General features: G+C 38.8%; 1 long non-coding RNA gene across 9 annotated transcripts in view; it reads left to right on the top strand.

Moving 5' to 3' along the window:
- The window catches only part of LOC107501373, a 257,563-nt gene that overhangs the window by 28,281 nt on the left and 209,477 nt on the right, over positions 1-19,805 (top strand). For all 9 annotated transcript variants that reach the window (XR_001594744.2, XR_001594739.2, XR_001594743.2 and 6 more), the window contains one exon: positions 17,396-17,583. This is a non-coding gene — a long non-coding RNA (uncharacterized LOC107501373). The remainder of the gene's footprint in view (positions 1-17,395; positions 17,584-19,805) is intronic.

Below are 19,805 nucleotides of genomic sequence, written 5' to 3'. Positions count from 1 at the left end.
CAGTTATCTGAAAAGAAAATCTCTGAAACCCAGATGAGTTTAGCTTGCTTTCTGCATGAAGGAGTATACATACAGTCTGGTTACTTCTAGGTGATAGAACACAACTCTCTAGAGTCTTTGGCATTTGACTGGACAAAACCTTGTACCTAGAATAAGCACCTGCATGTCATCCCTCTAAAGCTTGAGATGGAGGAGACAATGTCAGAACATGAAACACATACAGACTTATGCCAGGTGATACAGGTCTCAATCCAATTTGGCCACATACTGTGTAACCTTGGGTAGACTACTTAATCTTTCTGTACTTTGGTTTTCTCATTTACAAAATAGTTAATAATACCTACTTCTTGGGGTTATTGTGAGAATAAGAGAATGCATATAAACTATTATTCATCACAGTACTTGGAATAAAATAGGTACTCGAAAAATAGTAGCTCTAATACTTTTATTATGGTGAATTCTCATCATAGTAATTCTAATATAAAACAGTTAAACCGATTTGCATGTACTACTTAGATATCCAGTTATATGCAGTTCACTCTGGTATTTAAATCCATTTTTATTCCATATTCAGTTTGAAGTATAGTTTGCGTCATGAATATTACTTTCAGTCTTTATACTAGAAACAGAAAATTATTGCCAGCAATGTATAATAATTATAATATTTTTGACTTTGTGCTCTTGAAAATAACCAATCAAACTTATAAATATCTAAGTGTAATATTTCCTTTTCTACTGAAGGGAAAATATTTTTCATTCATTGCAGTTCAACCTCTGAAAATAAACGGCACAGTGTAAACATTACCAGGCAGGCTATTTTGAGCTTAAAAATCAGTGAAAATAAATTTAACGTCAGGGAAAGATGAATGTACACCCCAAACTCCCATTTGAGATGGTCTATGTCCTGGGGGTAAAGGTATTGAAAAACGGTTAGCCAAAATGGAATGCAGTCTTAAATTCTGGCTAAAAATATCATCATCATCATCATCATCATCCTCATCATCATCATCAAATTTTCTGGGTTTAATATATTATAATTTGTCTTTGGCTTCCATAGAAATGAGGTTTCACCCTGCAAAAATATCAGAGCTTTTCAAATTCTGAGGTGGATTTTCTGGCTCGAGGGAGAACTGCTGATCAGTTGAAAGGTGCACTGATGTCTGTAAGAAGCTGCATCCACCTTCCACAGGTTCTGGTTACAGGGTAAATACCATGTCACCTGTGCAGTTTCTACTCCTTTCTCTCCAGCCAGTCTCTTTTCCTGGGGCCGTTCTTCCTTCTGTACTTTCCATCAACCACCTCTTCTTCTCTGTCAACACAGACTACCTAGAACTTCCCTATTTGTGGTTGTGGTCTCATTATTCATTCTGTTGAACTGTATTCTCCCACCTTGCATTTCTATGTACTTTTGGAGCTGTTGGATTCTTGCTTCCATCCCTGGAGGTCACTGTAGTCACACTCCGAGTCGCTTCTGGTTTGGCCCTTGGCTTATTTCACCTTCGGTAGAGCTTCAAGTCCCTTTACCTGAAAGGAACTGATCACCATGTGAATTGATACTCTATTTTGAGCCTCTCCTAAGTTTTGAGAGTGAAAGATGGTGGTCCCAGCATTCCTAAAGTGGAGCTAAGTTTGCTGATTAGAATCAAGAGAACAGCTATGAAGTGAGATTGACCTAGGCATGGAAGTTAAATAAGTTTCTTTCCCTCATATGCATCAGGGGAAGATGACATTTGAAAAAGGTAGAAAGGATAAGTACTGATATTTGGTGTTGTCAATGTCCTCTAGCTAAAGACCACCAGTAACACATATGTAGTTGAATAAATTATTACTTTTTGAACTCTGGGAAGGACTTATGGGATTTAAGCTCGTGCTGGTGATTTGGGGGGTGGTTTTAGGGAAGTGGGGCTTTGCTCTGATTAGATGCTGTCAGGAAGTGGTAGTAATTCCACGACTGGTATCTTAACTATCTTATCTGTGGGGAGGATGGACTAGAGCCAACTGAAAGTGTTAGTGGGAAAGAAGCAGCAGGTACCCATATTACCTGGAGTGGGAAGATGGTTTGGTATTTTGTGGGTTGAACAGTGTTCATGTTTTACTTCTGTTAACACATATGGAGTGGTCTTATTTTTGTCCTGATCCAGCCTGGCCACAGAGTGGTCTTGTCTGATATCGATGTTCCATAAAATTGTTTATGTTCAACAGACGAACATCTAGGTGTAGCTGTATGTGCCAGGCCAGTTCCTGGATGTCAGGAGCTGCTTTCCTCGTTCTCAGTAGTATGGTTGTTCAAATAATTTTATGTGAGTATTAAGACAGGCTGTGGGATTGAGGACATCAGGGTGACAAACATATATCATATGCTTATGTATGTAATGTATTTTATTTATACATAAAGGTTCCCTATGAAGTTGCTGAATGTAAGTTGATATGTATGTTAAGTACTAAATTCTCTCTTTGAAAAGAAGGGAAATTCACATCCTCCTCATTAGTTGAAGGAAATTCCACAATTTCTCTTGTGACTCCCTTTCACTGCCCTCAAAATTGCAAATGAACGAATTAGGAAGCCAGGCCCCAGACTAAAAATTGAATGACAAGGTCAAGTGTCTTTAATGATGGATGAAACTGATCACCTCTATAAATTATGATGGGATCTCATGGTTATAGAGTTGCAGCATTCTTTGCTACAGGCCAGAAGCCCTGTGGATGGTCTCAAACGGCAGCTTCCATGAGGCAGTCGCTGGGGTGGGGAATGTTGCTGGTATCATAACATCTTTGTGCAGCTAAATGTAACTTAACTCCATTTGAAAGACAGCTGCCTGGACTGCAAGAGGAAACTCAGAACTATAATGAATCATTGCACACCAGAGTAGGTTAATACCATAATATCACGAAGAAATAATTTATAATTATGGTGCATTGTACAACGCAACAATGTGCTGACTTTAATTCCATTGCCATATGGCTTTAGGTTTACTTTTATGCCTTTGGGGAATGAAATGCTATGGTTTAAGGCTTTTTGCCTAGACAAAATTATAAAAGCACACCGTTATTTTATTAGGATAATGGAAATCTCAGTAAAATGTAGACCTAGACCTAGAAAATGGAGATGAAGAAGATATAGCAAATACAGAATGTCTTTTATTTTGTAGTCACTGAGAGCAGTGGGATATTTATGACTTTTTTTTCATGGATCCTGAAACAGCATGCTTGTCCTCCACTACGGCACTGTAGCATTCAGTGCAAACCTATCTCTGGTTACTTAAATTAGGAATGGGCTTGGTGTACATAAATCTGAATCAAGAACTTTGCCAGGACAGTGGCTGAACTGAGTGGTGAGGCGATCATTTAGTAATAGCTAAAGTTTTCTAAGTACTTATATGCGTCAGATACTGGGCTAAAGATTTTCATATATAATCTGATTAATTCTCATAACAAACTTGTTAAGTGGATATCACTAATGCTCCTATTTTATAGGATGGGTAAACTGAGGCTTTAAGAAATTAAAACATTTGTATAAAGTCACATAGCTGATGAATTCAAGGCTAAAACTGATGTAGATAGAAGAAAAAATAACAATATACAATGTTTAGAATATTGAAAAGTGTTTTAGAAGGAGCAACATCTGTTTAGATTTCTTAGTCTTGTCAAGACAGCAAGCATTCATTGAACATCCAGTCTGCAGAGTTCTGGGACAGGCATTAGATCCTTACTGTCCTGGAAACAAGTCACCTACACGAGTGAGAGCATGAGGGAGTCTCAGGGAGGAGCAGGGAGGTATGAGACATGGAAGGACATAGGACATATGTCAGTGGTGATTTTTACTGGGAAAGTGATGAGTTTCAGTGAATACACCTATAGGCCATATTCCATTCCTTTTGCATATATCTCATAATTTAAAATGCTGCCTATATATCCCTGCAAAGAATGTTATGGTCTCCTATTTTTCAGAAAAGAATTTCGAGTTTGAGAGGCATCATCCAACTTGCTTAAAGTACACAGGGCTAAAAGCTTTACCTTCCAAGTGCCAAAGTGATTTAGGATCACTACAGGTACAGGTCAGCTGGCACTGCACTCAGATAAGGGACTTGACCAGCTGCCCTTCTCTGTACCTCTGTTCCCCAATCTGGCCAAATGCTCACCCCTGTGTCACCTGTGAACCTTGGGTCAGCCAGGTGCTGGGATCAACGTCCCCAAAAGTCCTGCAATCAGCAGGACTGCATGATCAGTTAGCTGTGCACCAACTGGTGCCTGACTGATGACTTTGTCTAGATTCCTGGCCTGGGGTCCTACTTCTTGTTGTCTGCTTTCCTGAGCATTGGTCTGTGCTACCCCCTGACCTGGGACACCCGTGCATCCACTAGATCCTGCCTGCCTCCTGCCTCCTGTTCTCCATCCCAGGTACTTTGCCCCATCTAGGACTTGCGACAGGTCCCAGGTCCAAGTCTTCATTATCTCTTTTAGCTCTCCAGGTCTAAATCACTCTTTTATCTTTCATTTTGGGGGTGGTTTATGATATTAAACAAAGTTTCATTTTTCAAAAGTAAAGTAACATTAAAATGTTGAATATACTTTAAAAAATACATGCAGTTCCCTGCAATTAGATCCTGAGACACCCATTATGCCACAGATATACCTCTCTGAGATTTTACATTGGAGTCAGTACAATCCTCTAGTGTAGTGGTTCTGAAACCTGGCTGTCCATTAGAACCCCCGAGGGAGCTTGAAAGACTGGGCTCTATTCCAGAGATTCTGATTTAGCTGCTCCAGAGGGTGGGCTCAGGAAACCACAGATAATTCTCATGTGTAGCCAGAACTGGGGACTAGTGAGCTAGCACATCAGCATTTTTAATATTAAGTGAAGCATTAAGATTTACCTTTTAGGTGGAGTTATCAGATTTAGCAAATAAAAATATAAGATGCCAAGCCTAATTTGAATTTCAGATATGTGACAATTTTTTAGTGTAAGTATGTTCCATTCAATAATTAGGACACATTTTCACTAAAAATTTTTTGTCACTTATCTAAACTTCATATTTAACTGGCATCTAGCATTTTATTTGGCAACCTTATTTTTAGGGAGAATCCCCATATTTTGGAGAACTTTTTTTCCTATTCCTGGTTTGATTGATACTCAGACTAATACTGTTATTCGTACTCATGTTCCATTGCAAAGGCACCTGCAATTAATGTTTGTATGCTTAAATATTTCCAGAAATTTTACAGGGGGAAAGTCTTATATATTCAAAGAAGCAAATATTCAGGTAGCAATGGATTTCTCACTGCCAGCTCCCTCTTACTTTTGCATGCTTTGGTTGGTTACTTAGCCAGGAAACTTTATAATCATAATATTATGCTAGTTTCTTAAACCTGTAGGTCATTATTCTTGTCTTGGAACAAGAGAGGATTTCAAAGAACTCTTTTGGAAGAACCGTGGGAGAATTAGGTCTCTCATTGTAGCTAAAGAGGGAGAAATGTGTGGTGGGATGTAGAGAAAGCAACTTACTGTATTGGCTTTGTCAAACAGGAGCAAAGTGATTGTGAACCAAGGTTTCATCAATAATGCATTATTATTTTGAAGACATTAGAGGTAAGTAAGTGTAAGCTTTATGATAATTCTGACATTTTAATGGGCCTTTAAATGAAGTGAATTATTAAAAAGCATACTTTGGATGAGGTCATGGACTCTTTAAGTTTAGGGATCAATATAAATAGCCTGTTCATGCCAATATGGCTAAAGCTATGCCAGTAATTTGTGCTGTCATATTATTATAATGAAACTATGAGAACCCACCTTTTCCTTACCACCTACCTGCCTCCAACATACATCAAGACGGTCAGATACAGAACAGGGATCCAATACTGAAAGCCTTACCTTTTTCAGTTTTCATATGGAAAATATACATATATGTTGATCTTTCCTTAAGTTATACTAAAAATTACAAGATAGAGATGACATTTTCTGTCTCTCTTCCTGTCTTTCCCTTAATGACCCAATTGTTTATATTATCTAACTGCAAACATCTGGGTGGCTCTAAACATCAATAATGTTAACTAGTGTTTCAAAGTTAAAAAAAGAGAGCACCTTTTATTCAAATGGAATATTCTGTACAAGACCAGTATATATGTAGTACAGATAAAGTGGAGCTTTGCATTTGAAGAGGGGACCAGGACTGAGCTCTGCTTGTTCAATTCCTCCCACTCTCACCTGAGGTATCTTTATAGAACCCCTATGGTTCTATGGAGCTCAGTTTGAAAACCACTGGTACAGACCAACCATCTGATTTATTTAAACTTTTTATTTAGCCTCAGCTGTTTGAATATTTGATGTCATTAATATGCTTGTCAATAGGGCCAACCATTGTTCCTCTTGGCAGGATCTGTAGAACAAGGCAGTGTAGGGCTCTTACCCTCAGAATCTTGTTAGCAAAGTGCTTGGTTTTCATTGTATTGTTGCAGAGAAAGAGGCGTTGAGAGATTTGCATCTAATGGCAGTGGAAAATGGCAGCTTGTCATTTACTGCAACTCAACCCTCCTCTTGAATTGGAGGGCTATAAGTACTTAGGGTTTTGCGTTTGTAATTGAGACAAAAAAGGTAAAGAGCCCTGAGCACAAAGGTATTTGGTACGTAGGAGAAAATAATTGGAAAGCTCTTGGGGGAGTGAGGATGATGCCCCTGCTAATTGGATACCTTCTCCTAGATATGTGTTAGCTTTTGATTCCTTTCACAATTCAGAAATTGGTTCTTAAACCTGTACCATACTTTCTAAATAGTATGAGAGAATTAAATGAGCAAGGCAAAAATATCAAAGATTTTAAAATGTATGATAATTAGCTGAAAATAACAGAAAAGACACCTAAAAGTGGCTTAAAAATATGAATATATGTTCTGTTACACAACACATTCTTAGGTAGGGCAATTCTAGAGTTGATTAATTCCATAGCTTAACATTATTTAGAACCCAAATCTTACTATGCGTCTGTTCCACTATCACGAGCATTTGTGTTCTGACTTGTCCTCTCGTGGTTGCAAGGTCCCGGACATGTCCCAGGCATTACATGCGGGTGACATCTTTGATGCATGAAGACGGATATTTCTTCCTGTAAGTCTCTTTTTGTTCAGTGAGAAAAACTATTCCCAAAGGCCCCTTGCAGATTTTCCCTCACACATCATTGGCTAACACCGTTAGATAAACCCAAGCCTAAAACAATCACAGGAAAAGGAAATATTTGACTTGGGCCAATCATGATTTATCACCTAGGGCTGAAGAAAAAAGGGAAGAAATTTCAATCAATAGAATCTACCAGATTTGTCATACCTTGTCATTTGTTTTTTGAATACTTCAGTGATCTCCAGTAAACCACAAGAATATTGTAAAAATTTTAAAGGCATGTTATTGTGAACAATTTTTAATTTAAAAATGCATAAGCTGAAGAACAATTAAAAAAAAAAACACTACATTTTACAGTATACGCCAAAACAAACTCCAGATGGATTTGAGGCAACTACAAAAAAATAAACAAAACAAAACACTTCTTCATAAATTCTAGAGAAACTAAAAGAAAACAGCAGTTGACATCTGAGGAAGAATGTAAATTCTCTTAACTTTGCAGCAATAAATGCAATAGAAGAAATAACAAAAGTTGAGATATTTGGATATAAAAATTATGGATTTTTGTATAATGAAAAAGCAAACTAGTGAAAATGTACAACTGGATGGGCAAATATTTTAATCAAAGATTACAAAAGGTTAATATTGCTAATCTGTAGTTTTCCATTCAAATTTATAAGAAAAAATATACATTAAGACTAGAATAAGCATACAATACAGGAGGTCATTCATAAGAGGGGAAACAAAAAATCTCTACAACCTCATTAGAAATCAAAGACATTCAAATGAAAGCAAATTTGAGATGCAATTTTGTACCTTCTAGCGAAACTTGAAAAGATTATAATTTTGGTTGTAGTATAGCTGATACACTAATTCATTGCTTAAATTGATATATCTTTTTGAAAAAGTAAATATGATAATATCTAATGAGAGTCACAAAAATGTTCATACTATTTTATTAATAATTCAAATATAGAAAGGTTATTCTAATCAAATAAATCAAGAGAAGTAAGAAGCTATATATTCAAAGATATTCACTATAGTAAAAGCTCTAATGAAAAAACTGGAAACCACTAACATGTGCACTTTATGCAAATGGTTTAATAAATATGGTCAAATATTATTCAAACATCTAGAATCTTAACTATGAAGACATTATAACAACAAGGAAAGTGTTTTTGATAAAACATGAGAAAATGGTAGAAATCAGAATTATATTTGCATTCTGATAACAATTAAATAAAATATTTCCATATGGAAAATAATATGCAAAGATGAAAACCATATTAGGAGGATGGACTATTGGTGATATCTTAATTATATAAAAATTTTCTTTAATGGAGCTCTATTAAATATCTACTCCTATGTAATGTATTATCTCCCAAATTAGTGGCTTAAAACAACAAACATTTTTTGTCTCATAGTTTCTGTGATCAGAAGTTTGGGAACACCTTATTTGGATGGTTCGCGCTTGAGGTCCCAGCTGTACTATCAGTCGTTAGGCTCAGACCCGACAGACTGGACAATCTGCTTTGGGGCTCACTTAGATGGCTGTTGGCAAGAGGCCTCAGTTCTTCGCTATGTAGGTCTCTCTATATGGTTTCTTGAGTGTCCTCATGGACACTTTTCTGAGAGAAAGAAAAAGAGAAAGAGAGAGAGGAGATTGCAATCCTCTTTACTACCTAGTCTTCAATTATATACCATCATATCCATTTTATTCTATTTGCTCAAAGTGAGTTGCTAAACATAGACTGCATTCAAAGGGAAGGTAATTAGGCTCCACCTTTTGAAAGGCATATCAAAGCATTTGTGAACATATTTAAAATCACAACAATAGTTAAGATTTCTTTTTTATTAAAGATATGCCGAAATGGAAAAGTGGATGATCCATATCACATGTATGAGGTATGAGAGTTGAGGGGAGGAAGTATGAAAAAAAAAAGGAGAGGAAGTGGCCTATCGTGACCAAACTAAAATGCCAAAGAAAACTTAGACTGGACTCCCAGGTGAGTGTCATTACCCTATCAGTGTGGAGCTGGAGTGGTGGTATTGCTGGTTTGTCTCTCAGGTGGGTCCAGAGGGAGTAGATAGAAAAATGGTGTCATGTCTTGCCAGCAGACGACAAGAGATTTCCTTTTTTATTTTTTAATTTTTTTTTTATTATTATTAAAACAGCTCTGCACAGATTAAGTATTCTTAGCTATCTCTGAGGGGTCTTATCGGATAGAAAGCGCTGGTTGTTAGGTGTACATTTCATCTGAATGAACAATTAGCCATTACAATACACTTAGAACTCAATTTTTTAAAAAATGACAGAACATGAGCTATGATTTGTAAATAATAAACACATACGGAAATACGAAAAGCAAAGGCCAGTTAGTGCTAGAGTTATAGTGCAGTAGACCAGAGCACTGTGCTTGATCTCAGAAATACTTTTCTTAGTTATATTCACCTTTCAGGTTTCTTGGGAACTGGGGACTGGACACCTTGCAGGGCTATTTTTCACTCTCTGTTTTCCTCCTGCCCAGCTTTTTGTGACTATAAACGTTTCTGGGTTCTCTATCAGAAAGCGAGTGAGAAATGTGGTGGTGATGACAACAGTAACACTCTGAGGTGTCTCTGAGGGGGAGTTGGAGAGTTTTTCTATGGATTTTTAAAAATGTCATTTTAGTCTCAAAAGTTAGTATTGTATGGTGGATGGAGCATGGAGTTCAGAATCGAAAAGACCTGAGTTTGATCCCTTGCTTTGTCACTTTATTCATTCAATAAAGACTTATTATGCCAAACACTGTGGTAGATGCCAGGAATATGGTGATGAAGAGAAGCGGCACCACTGTCAAAGAGTTTGGTCTAGTGGAGACTACAAACAACAAAACGTCAGGAAACCCAAGGCGCTAAGAGAACTAACAGGAGGGTACTTACCCGCTCTTGGTGGCGGAAGGTGCTGTCAGGAAAGATTCCAAAGAAGAAGAAACATTTACATGTAACTGAAGAGAAAAGAAGAACAGGTACAAGGATCTGGAAATAAAAGGGAGCACTGTCATATTGTGCATCTGAATGTAGCTCTGGATAGTTGAGTGGCAGACATTGACGATTGGCTGGCCTCAGGGCCATTTCTATCTTTTTTTCTTTCCCACTTACCATCAGTCTCTCTCACAGCTAATGATGGCCATGTGATATAGTTCTACACAATGGGATATTGCTTGGTGTGCTGGAGGGATTCTGGGAAAGTTTTTGTTTTCATGATTACAAAGGAAGACTTGGCTGGCACAGATGTTTGCCATCCTCCTCTTTCTTGTTTTGATTGCTGATAGGATGCTTATAACAAAAACTGCCATTTTGTGACCATGAAGTTGCAACACCTTTTACCAGAATAGCGGGAAGAGGAAATATAGAAGGAGCATGGGTTCTTGCTGACATTACACAGCCACTGTACCAGTGTTGCTTTTCCTACCTAGAGACTTCTTAAGTGCAAAAAAAAAATTCTGTCAAAGACACTGTATACCACATTTCTAACTGATAGAGAATGCAGCAACGAATTAGAGTTCAAGACAAGAAAAAAGATGAGATTGGAGTTATAAACCATGTTAAGAAATTTAAACCCTGTTTCAAGGGCAATTGGAAAACTTTGGCAAATGAATTAATTTCTCGATGCCTCAGTTTTCTCGTCTTTAAAGCAGGAATAATAATGTCTGCCATGTGGTTTTTGAAGATTAAATGAGATAATGTAAAATGCCCAATAGCGTTGACACTTAACAGACAACTTAATCTACCGCTATTTTTATGATGATAACAATGATAAAGAAGAAAAAATTCAATTATCTGCACAACCTTGTTTTCTGTGGCTCCTTTGTTCATTTGTTCATTCATTTACCAAAAATGTATTAAGTAATAATTATGTGTCTGGTTTCATATTAGGCCAGGACAGAAATGATCCTTGCTCTCAAAGAATTTACCATTCTAGTGGGAAGTAACAAAAATAAGCAAACAAACTGGGAAATAAGATAATCTCAAGTATATCTAACTTGTTCTCTAGGTTGTGTAGTAACTTAGTGACAGATCTACTTCTTGGAAGTGGATGTCTCATAGGCAGAGAGAAGTTTCTAATGAATCTGAAAATACCGAAGAGTCTAAAAACACCAAGGAAAGCATATGTGGTAAAATAAAAGTGCTTCCTTAACCAGGATTATTAGAGAGTTTGGAGTGTATATTGGAGAGCAAGGCAGGATACAGACAAGGAGAAAAAGCAGGGGCATCATGAGCAGAGGCTATTTCTCAGGCCCTTGTGAGGTTCCTTCTCTATCTTGAACACACCACAGCCTGGTGGCACCCTCTGGCCTATACATTAACCTGCAGGAAGCAGCCTAGATGAGTTTAAACAGTTTGTAGGAAAATAGGGGCAACTTTAAGGGGGTGTAGTGTGGGTTCTGGAATTAAGTTGTCTGGGCTCAAACTGAACCCCACCCCTTAAGTGGTGTGTGGTCTTAAGAAAGTTATTGAACATTGGTAAGACTCAATTTCCTAACTTAATGAGGAACAATAATAGTAATTATTACCTAAGGTCATTTTGAAGGTTAGACTAACCTATGCAAAGTGCCACTATAAAGTAAGGACTCAATATATATGAGCTAGTTTTGCTGTTGTTAGTTTTCCTAGTGGTAGAACCTCAGCCATTAAACTCAATCTTCGATTTCGGAGAATTCACTATCTTTTTCTTTCTCTCTTTAAAAAAATGAATTAGTTTTTTTAAGAAACTTTCTATTTTAATATGACTATTTTTGTCCACTCAGATCTCATGAGGAATCTCTGAAGATTACTGGCAGTGCTTAGTTGTTTTCAGAAGAAAGTTCTCTAAGGATCCTGGGATGTAAATCATTCAGCACAGGACACTTGGATTTATAGAGCAAATCCCTCTACTGGGGTATTCATCAGAAACAGATTGTCTCACCATGATTTGTGTCAACTGTCATTTCCACGTGCTCACATAGTTCTTCTTTATAAGCTTAAATATGGCCAACGTCACTTTGCAGAAGCTAGGGGCTTTCTCTCCCTTCAAATTCAGGAAAATCTTCACTCATTGGACAAATACTTACTGAGCACTTACTGTATGCTGGTAGTGTTTTTCAGACTACACAGTGCTTAACTCTTCTGGTACCTCTCTCAGAGAAGTCATGAGTTTAAGAGGCGACTGGATAGCTGATAGTTGTCTATGGTTGATACAAAAATGTCTATAACCAGTGGGAAAGCTAGTTTGCCTGTGAATGATGAGTTGCTGAAAGATACTCGCCTTTCATTCACTTTGACAAAATTTTCTTCCTTTTATGAGAGAATATTCTTCTCTTTTCCTGCTATGATACCATAATTTTACAGTTCATCTTCTGCCTTGCCGTGGTGTTAAGTGGCTGTGGAAACCAATTCTCTGTGCGTGACCAGGGTAGACACAGACAAATGAACCAACCTGATTTCCTTTTCTTAATTAAGACAGTTTTGAGCTGTTAAACACTGTTGTCATCTCTTTATTGGTTGGTCCTTTAATAAAATAGGTTCTTGTGGATGTGCTGTAAATATGAATGATAACGCTGAACAAATAATGAGCTATAGTGGAAATTCCAGGTAAAGACAGTTTAAGCCTGGGCATTCCTCGAAAGGAAACTCCCCTCTCAGAAACCTCTACTACAGGCTTATTTTTCTCAGGTAACAGGTTGGCATTATTAGCTCAGTGGTTCAATGATATTAGAGCTGGCAAGTGCCAAGCACGTCTCTTTCTTTTATTAGGAAAGTAAATCTTTCCCCCAAGACCCCGCCTAACTTCCCTCGCCAGGTAATTGCCAGGACTGGATCAGACGGCTACCCCTCCAGGCAGGAATGTCTGGGGAAGTGGGAAGTGAGTGGTTGTGACAGATTTACACCAATCAAAATTTATTCCTTGGGGTTGGACATGTTTTTACCTCGTTCAAAATTAAGGTTTTATTAGCAAGAAGGAGAAATAGACAGTTAATCGTGTGTGCCCCATAGTCCATTTTCCCTGCCATTTTTGTGACTTGGAGCCACATAGAGCGGGGGGGCACTGTTTTCAACTTTATTCTCACCATGATTCAGAACACAGCAGGAACCAAAAACACTAACTTTGTAATTGAGGGAATGTCCTCATGTTGCAGTTTATGTCTTTTCAGGGGCACTACTTCCTCTATATGGAGAACCAACAGGCTTACCTCATCCCCCATCCTCCCTCTAAGCTTGGTTCCAACACATTTTGATGGCTGCAGAGCAAACAGCAGAGCTTTTCTGCTTGTCACAGTCATGCATACCTTTTCAGGCTGATAATAGAGGGGAAAATAGGTTGTCAGAAATAGATAACTATTTCAGTCAACAGGTGCTCTTTGTGTTTAAAATGAAAAGCAAAACAAATCTCTGAACTCTAAGCATTAGAGATCCAGAGATAATGCAATGATGAAAGATAAAGTTAGTATGATGGCTCTACCCAGCAGAGAAAAAACAGTTTTCATCATTAGCGACAGGTTAGCAGAGGGTCTACACATTAACTTTTTATTTCAGCTTTGAGTTATGTTAATGTTCTCTTGTCCTAGAATGTTTCCTCCTCTGGTAGCAATAAATTAGAATTATGACCATTTGGTTAGCAGTCCTGTTTTGGATATTGGAGATTGGAGGTAGTTGCAGGGAGGTGGGGTAAGAGGGGATATTGAAGACATCTTCGTCAACATGTGTTTCCAAGGGGCACACCAGCGCAGGCAGGAGCTGCCATCTGCTGTGTGCTGCACATGGTTGGCTGATTGACAGTTAGAAAAGCTTACCTTGACTTAGTATTTGCATTACCTTTCCAGAGTGGAGGGGGGCTGTGAATTCTGTATGAAGAAAAAGAAAAGCCTTCTCCTGATGTAGAAAGGATTGTCCATCTTGACTCCTTTCATATGTAATTTTCCCCTTTCTGCTTTGGGGGCAGCCATGTTGAAATCAGCCAGAGGAGTCCTATGTCATGTCTTTTATTTTTCTGCGTAGTAGATAAAGAATTTTCTTGGTCTCTGAGGTTTGGAAATTATATTCTAGATGTCCAAATGGCCCCATTATTGATGTTGTCCTGAGAGGAGGATGGACAGTTTGATTGTGTGGCTCTTTGAGTCAGTGGTGAGGCTGTTAAGTATCAGCCTGAAACGTAGGTGAAGGTGGGGCTGGACACTTCTAGGGACTGAAGCACATTCATCTAAATCAAAATCTAAGGCGACTGCTAGTATTACACCCAAGGACAAAGACCTGTGCCCTACAGCCAAATCAGAAGTGAGTGAAGGATTTGAGAGAATTCCCTAGGCAAGTGATCCATTCCCAGGTTTGAAAGCGCAGAGGAAGGTTCCTTCACCTTTATGCTCTGACTCAAAGGTGAGTGAAAAGGCAAACTTGGGGTTTTTAGTAAAAAAGTTTTGATTAGTGTTATGTATTTTATATATCTAATAGAAAGCCGTAAGAAACATGGAATTTGAGCATTGCTTTTGGCTGCTGGTAATTTTGAACAAAAAGTGAAGTTAGTGCTGTTCCCTCCCTCTCTCCCTCCTTCCCTCCCTCTCTTCCTTCCCTCTTAATATGCCTATGGGTTTAAGAGTTTTTACTTTAATATGAGAATAAAATTAAACAAAATGACTGAAAGGCCAAAAAAAGAGGAACAAAAACTCAAACAAAAAACCTAGTATCTTCTCGATTCTCATTTCTCTTAGTTCCTTCAGCCAAGCTTTTACTTATCTGCTTTGCAAATGAAAACCCTAGAATGGCAGAAGGAAGAAATCCATTGACTGACTTTCCCCAGGAGCTATGTCCCTGGCTCCCCCTCCCTTTAGTTCCTTGTGGGGCAGGTTTACTAGCCCTGACCTGCGGCTTGAGCTGTCGCTGGGAGTGCAGGCAGGTTCAGCTTCCACAGGACGTCTGCCCTGGGGCTTTGTGGGAAAGGATGTTGTGGGTGGAAATTGTCTGTTTAACCTTTCTAGACTTGATTATCTTATTTCTATTGTGTGTTATTTCCTGAAATGAGCTTTACCAGTGTGGTTTCCAGAATCATTTTAACTTGACCTTTTCATGGAAATCACTTTCACAGGAACCTTCTGTGGGGAAGTGGCTTCTGCTGCTATGTGGTTTTGTTTTTATGGCATCCCAGTTCACAGATGAAGAAATTGAGGCAGTGCCCTTTGGGGAGATTTATATGTACTGTAAGGGCAGCAAATGTGACATGAGGCTTGTGTTACATGTCTCTCATGCTTTAGGTTATCTTTACCTTGATACAGCCATGAATATTATCATTTCTCAGGGATATTTTCTACTAAGCTGATTTAGGAGGAATTAAAACTTTCTTTTTTTTTCATCATGCAAGGTAAAAATGTTGCTACTGTTGGAGAAGTATAATTAACAACCAAATCTTCTCCCAACCCAGAAATCCTCTCCATAAAGTAGTAGAGAATAAAAATAGCTGTATTATGGAATACGTATCAAACCAGAAAGTGATGCACAGCACGGACAGTCTGCTAAGAGATTGGAAAGACAGAAAAAAACCTCACTCCTCAAGCAGCTGACCAGATACAACCCAGCACATACATGTGTCAAGGCAAACAACAACTAGTCCTCAAGTAAGACATGATGGTGACGTTTGTCACATACAATTCATCCTAACTGCACCTGGTAATTAGGATGACCACCTGTATTAACTTATTGGCTTTAGAGAAAACTTTATGATAGTAAGTAGCTTGACAAATTGGAGCAAGGCACCGACAGAATTTAGGTTTCTACCTTCTCATGGAAGCTGGGGAATAAGGGTGCTATTTACCTGGATATTTACTTTTCAAAGAGATGGCTCCCAGATCCTGGAGAAGGACATTCCTAGATCCCAAAGCTGACAAAAGGCCTATGTGGTTTCCAAAAGGATTTATGTACATCATAAAGAGAAAAAAAAGTACTTACAATGATAAGTTTTCTAAAGTAAATTATGAAAAAGGAGGTGGGAGAAGTCTCTTCTATTGTTTCAATAGGGAGAATTAACTCTCTTATTTTTAATTATTTGTTCTTACATCACTACTACTCACTACTACATTTTTCCCGTGAAAATTGCCAGTGGGCACTAACCACACTAAGTGCCTTTCAGGCTTTAGCCTATGTAATAGGAGGCCATCATGTTGTGGACCGAGGAAATCTGCTGTTCTTCACCCCCTCCCTGTCCTTGGAATGTGTGTTCCCTCCACTGTTCTCATAGCTGGAGCCATTTTCAAGGGCTCAGCCTTGAAAGAATAATTGTTATTGAAACCATCTGGACTGAATACGTGACCGAACCTAGTTAAGGCCTCTGTATAACCTGCCGATTCTGGTGGTCAGGCTCAGATCTGTCGGGTGGATGCAGAGATCTACTTGTCTTGTGGTCGCCTAAGACAAGCCTTGTAAGTTTTCTTGCTTTTTAAACCTGCCACTCACTGGTCTGGAGCGGTCTGCCTCTGTCTTTGTCTCTCCTTGCCCTCTTTGTCCTGGGGCCACTTTCACATTTCACCCAGGAAGCTCCTGAGGTTTCAAACCAAGAGCATGGAGAAGAATTAGCCAAGTAACATTCAAGCTGCAGAATCCTGGACTCTAACCTCTAGTCCCAACCCTGAAGGGTCTAATTCCGTCTGAAAAAGAACTCAGGAATCTGAATTTTTAGCACTACTCAATGTGAAAACTTGAGCAGACGGGACTGAGCTCTGGAGTCAGACTGACACAGCTTTGGGTCATTACTAGCTACACAGTCTCAGGAAAGTTACTTCCCTGAGTGCCAATGACCTTATGACCAAGGACATTTACTTGTCAAGACTGAGTGAGGATGACAAGACTGAATGTAAAATGCCCTAAACAGTGTCTGGAGTATAGCCTGTGCTCAATAAATAGTAGCTGCCATTCCCGTTGTTACTGTGTAAGCTGTTAACTTCAATTACATAAATTTTAGAAATGGACCTCGAACATAAAGTCGAAAGGCCACATAAACTCAAAGCTATCTGCATGATTTAACAGGTGAGTCTTACTTCATGAATGCGTTAGATTGGACTTTTTTTTTTTCAGGTAACAGAAATGAACTTGAGCTAGTATAAACAAAACAAAAGAAAATGAAACATTTATTGTAAGGATACAAGGTGTTGTCAGGAATGTGTGGATAGGAATTTGCTGGGTATTCGGGAGATCTTGGAGGCTGAGAACCTGTATAGGAGGTTCCTTTTTTTTTTTTTTTTTTTTTTTTTGAGAAGCTGCTTCATTCTCTCTCCTCTTTGTAGACTATGTTTCACTTTGGATGTGAACCTGAGGCCCAAGATGGGTCTGGGAGCCTGTAAGCTCTTGTCAACAACCACGAAGTGACAAGCATGAAGAAAAAGCTGAGCAGCTGATGGTGGAGGAGGGAAAAGAGCAGCATTGCGTAGCCACCACGCCAGCCCTGGACCCCCGACGCTGGACTTCCAGAAATGTGAGCCGGATACACCTCTTTCTGTTTATGCCACCCCAAAGCTGGCTTTTCTGCTACTTGTAGCTGAGCACTCTCCTTCCTGAAATGGGAGTTTGGATGGTTAGAATCACGTTACAGTCATTCCCAAATGGCACAGTGGTGGTTACATTTGTTCTCCTCCAGCCACAGAGGAGAAATTGTGTCAAAAATTGTTTTGGGGAAATTGTGCCAGATTCTAACTTGATTTGCTTGTTGTGCTTGACCGGCGTCTCCCTTGTCTGGGGCACACATGAATTCTAGCTGGTCTCTGTTAACTGAGCCTGTGCGTGGGGGCAGTCTGCTCCTGAAGGAGGGCCTAGAGCAGAGGTTACAGACCCAAGTTTTAACATTTGGAAGCTAGGCAAGTAACATAAATGAACAAAGCAGGCTAAGGGAAATCATTTGTCTCCTTGACATCTCTTGTTTCCCCATCCGTGATAGAGACATGGGTACAGAAAAATATTCCTGTCTACTACAAGGAAAACAAGGTTAAGAGCAATTATAAATGGCAGCTAATAATTGCCCTTAGTACTGGAAATACTATAAGGAATGGTGGGGACCGTGGCAAACTGGAGAGTACATGCTCTCTGTGGGAAGCCAGTTACTACTCGTGTAGGAATATAGGTTTACTATTGGCAGAAGTTCTATGTTTTCAAATTTTCAAATTTCAAATTTCAAAAAATGCCAGATATTTTTTGGGGAAATTTCTGAGTTTGAAACATTAGCTGAATATTTAAACAAACAAACAAAAAGCTAGCCACTGTGCAGATCAATTTCAAATGTCTGGGAGCCACCAGATTACAACTTTTGGCTCAGAAGATGAAGCTCAAGCCACTTAGCTTGATGCATCAACTTCTTCGTGATTCTATCTGTGCTGCCTCTTGCCTTGTTTCCTACTTCTCTTCAGGCACACCACAGATACTCGACACTACACTTTCTAGTTTTGCCTGGAGACAAGCTGTTCCTTGGAATGTCCTTCCCTGATTGGTTAATTCTGTAAATAATTTACTCTTAAAAATCCATACCAAAGTCATCTCCTATATCAACTCTTTCACAACCTTTTTACTGCCTTCCAACCAGGCAGGAATGTAGTGTCTCATTTCTTTGAGTCTTTTTTTTTTTTTTTTTTTTTTGAGCAAAGTACATAGTCATCTTAGAGAATTTGCCAGTGCCTCTTGTAACTGTTGGTTGCATGCCCATCTTCCCAGTTCATTATCGATGCTGTGTTTTTGTGTTCTTAGGACTCAGCTTAGTGTTTGGCTCTGGTTCAGTGCTCAGTAACGACTATTTGACTAGATAAATAAACAAATTCACTGTATGCCACACCTATGGTAGATTTAATTTTCTTGCAAACTACCTTCATATCTGTTGCAATAAAATATTTGTAAGTGTGACACTAATTATCACTTATGGTGGTGCACAGTTTGAATGGTCTAAAACTTAGCTAACCTGTGTTAGAAGTAGTTTTATGTTGCTGACTTCTCAGGGTGATATTACTCATTTCCAAAGGAGGACATCTGAAGTGGCATCTTATTCTAAGTTAGAACGTTAAAAGTTAATGCAATAGCTTCATGCTTTGTTAAGGGCTTATCTGATCAGGGAGGAGAAAGGAAGAGAGGAGGGATGACATGGGGACTTGTTTTTTACATCATTCTTTTCCCAAAACTGGCAGGATTAATAGAGGAGTTAGGACAAGGATGAATACATATGCTATATCCATTGACAGGGCAGTAAAAAGCAGTTAGCTGTGATATTCTATTTGTATTTAAGTTTACAGTTCTAAGTATACTTCCAACCCCTCCCTCTGGCCACCCAGGCCACTTGACATTTTTCTCATCTGACAGCTTGGAGATAGGAATTTTATAAACGTCTCTTTTGGGGTTGATTTTAAAAGAAAAGAAAAGCGTGCTAAGTGCAATGGCTAAATTATGAATTTAATCAAACCCATAATTTAAATATGCCCCAAATAATAATAGGTTGAAAGCTTGTCAGGCTGTGCTGGGTCTGGTTTGTGTTACATGGTTTTCAACAACGGAACCACAAAGCAGAGCCCTTTAAGTGCTTTTGCCCATTAGCTTCATCAAGTAATTGCAGGCTTGTAGGCATCAATAACAACGAAGGCTGGCACCTTGGGAGGGAGCAGTGAATCTTTCCCCTTACAGATCTGGCAGGAAAGGAAAGTGCTGTGATGGATGCACTGCAGG

The sequence above is a fragment of the Rousettus aegyptiacus genome, unplaced genomic scaffold (genome assembly GCF_014176215.1).
Source record: "Rousettus aegyptiacus isolate mRouAeg1 unplaced genomic scaffold, mRouAeg1.p scaffold_m13_p_7, whole genome shotgun sequence".
NCBI classification, from domain to species: domain Eukaryota; kingdom Metazoa; phylum Chordata; class Mammalia; order Chiroptera; family Pteropodidae; genus Rousettus; species Rousettus aegyptiacus.
This window is presented reverse-complemented; position numbering and strand designations above follow the sequence as displayed.